This window comes from Tarenaya hassleriana, unplaced genomic scaffold, assembly GCF_000463585.1.
Source record: "Tarenaya hassleriana unplaced genomic scaffold, ASM46358v1 Cleome124, whole genome shotgun sequence".
In the NCBI taxonomy this organism is placed as follows: domain Eukaryota; kingdom Viridiplantae; phylum Streptophyta; class Magnoliopsida; order Brassicales; family Cleomaceae; genus Tarenaya; species Tarenaya hassleriana.
This window is the reverse complement of record NW_010962834.1, coordinates 105,973-108,720: the sequence shown is the minus strand read 5'-3', so window position 1 is coordinate 108,720 and position 2,748 is coordinate 105,973.

The following is a 2,748-nucleotide window of genomic DNA, read 5'->3' as shown; positions in this document are numbered from 1 at the left end:
ATAATTTAGCCGTACAAAATGCGGGAAATACAAGTCCCGAAACCCAAAATGTAAATCCCGTACATGATGCAGCCTCTCTCAGGTCGTCGTCTGCCGGATGTGCTAGGCGTAATCCTCGTGATCTGAAAAATGTAAACCACGAGGGCTAAGCACAACTGCTTAGTGAGTAGCCCAGGTTGAACCCGGAAATCCCGTTCCCAACGAGAACGGTACAGTCGACATTTCCATAAAAGCACATGCAATAAGTAAAACACAGTAAGCACGTAAATAGCAATCACAATCACGCCCTATGGAGTCCACCATAGGGCTTAGCCGTATACCCTGGTCAAGTCCATGACCAGGGGCGAATCCACGCCCGTCACTCGCGTGATGTTGGCCATCACATCGCATGCAATCGTGCGCGTCTCCTGCGCCTGTCACTCTCGTGACTACCGATGTCAAGTCCATGTCACAGCGGAAATACAATCATACCCGTTTAACGCCATGCAAATTATACCCGCAAACAATCACGCAACGATCACTCGTATCTCGATATCGCACATCTCACTACGCTACGCAACGTTCTGGCGAAAACTCGTTTCGATTGATCCCAATCGCGAATTCTTGTCCTCTGGTGGGGGTTGGTTCGCCCACGGTCAAGTCTGGTCAGGCCCGGGCCAAGCCCGTTGGCCGTTTCCTTTTTCCCGGCGAATGGGAAATTTTCTCCAAGTTTTCTCTGAGCCTGGTCCGGCGGACCAAGTTTTGGTCAGCCGGACCAGTCTTCCTTCTCCCCTGGTCCGCCTCGTCTTTTGGTCTGTCTGTCCGAGAGAGAAAACAAGCCTGGTCCGGCGGACCAGGATTGGTCAGCCCCGGACCAGCTTGTTTTTCCTCTCTCTCGGTCTGGTTCCTTGGTCAGGCGGTGTGAGACTTCTCGGAGTACGTCTAGTCTGGCGGACCAGGACCGGTCAGCCCCGGACCAGACTACTCTTTTCCCTTTGGTCCGTACTTCTCGGTCAGTCGATGCACGAAATTCTCGGAACACGTCTGGTCCGGCGGACCAGGACGTGTTTTCTCTCGGTCCGGAACGTCTCCTTAGTCTGACTGAGTTTGCGTGTTTTGTCCCAGTCTCGGTCCGGAGCTGACCACTCGTGGTCCGGCGGACCGGGACTGGGATCTTCTTCTCTCTCGCGATTTCTCCGATTCTGTTTCGATTTTTCTCTCTCGAATCGATTCGGGGTTGCTTCCAAATGCTACTAAAACACAGTTTGACATCCTTAAACATGTTCTAAACCTCAAACACGCAATGAAATCTCGATTTGGACCATCACACATTGAAAACAAGCTCTCACAAACCCAACTCAAGCCACTCACCTTGTTCTTGAGGTTGTCCGAGCTTGTGTGCGTCCTCTGCTTCTCCTCACGTCGTGAACACCTTCAGATCACGTCTAGGAACGTCCCCCTTTGTTTTCCCGAGCTCCCCTTGCACTGGTTCGTCTCCTTTCTCCCCCTTTCTCCCATTTTTCTTCTTCCTCTCTTTCTGTCCGAAAATGGAGAGGTTTATGGCGCGAGCTAGGGAGTTTGTGAGCTCAAGTCCAAGCCCATAGGCGAGCATGCAACGTCCTCGAGGCGTGGGAGGCGGCTGGACGACGAGTGGGCCCAAAATCTGGCGAAATCCGCGTTCCAAGACCGCAAGTTGGCACGTTGCGGAATCTGTCGATTACCGGTCCGCCGGACCAACTTCCTGGTCCGCCGGACCGGGATTACTTATTTTTTTTCGCAATTTCTTCTCCCAGTCCGCTCCATCCCGTTTGCTCCGACTGAGCAGGTCGGTCCGCCCTGGACCAAGTTCTGGTCCGGCGGACCAACCCTGTTTTCTTCTCTTTCTCTTTTTTTTTTTATTCTTTCCGCACGTGACGATCCTCATGCCTCTCCCCGGCATTGTACCATCACTTTTTGGCGATTTCGTGATATTTCTATTTAATCATTCATTTTTAAATAATTAAATATTCGAATCGGGTTTCGGGGTATTACAAATCCATTGAAAATGGCCAAATTTCTGTTGGACATTAATGTTATCAACGGATAGATCCATTGGAACTACTCAATGAAAATTGGCATCCGTTGGACAACCGTTCGAATTTTCAACGGAATTTAAACATATTTTTCCATTGAAAAATTCTATCGGATTTTTCAACCACAATCCGTTGGAATTTTATAACATAATTTCCAACCGCAATCCGTTGGAATTTTCCAATGGAATTTCCAACGACAATCCATTGGAATTTTCCAACCGGATTTCCAACCGCAACCCGTTGGAATATTTCAACGAAAAATTCAAAATATGTTCTCGGTCCCAACCCCGACCCCATCCCCACGCCAACCTCGACCCCCACCCTGACCTCAATCCTAGCCACCAACCCTAACTCTAAATCGAACCCGAAACTCTGAAATTGAATCCCCGAAATCACTTCTCAATAGATCATTCATCTTTGCACTACTCCAACATAATTTCCTTAACTCTAGAGTTTCAATTTATAATCATCCAACTACTCTAAATTAAAACTTTTGATACCATATAACATTAATATATATATATATATATATATATATATATATATATATTCATACACACATATATATGAATATTTATACATATATTTGTAGTACATATGTGTATAACATATATATCTCTATTATACACATTCGAATTTATATATATATATATATATTTATAATATAGATTCACAATATATATATAATAGGGGGGGA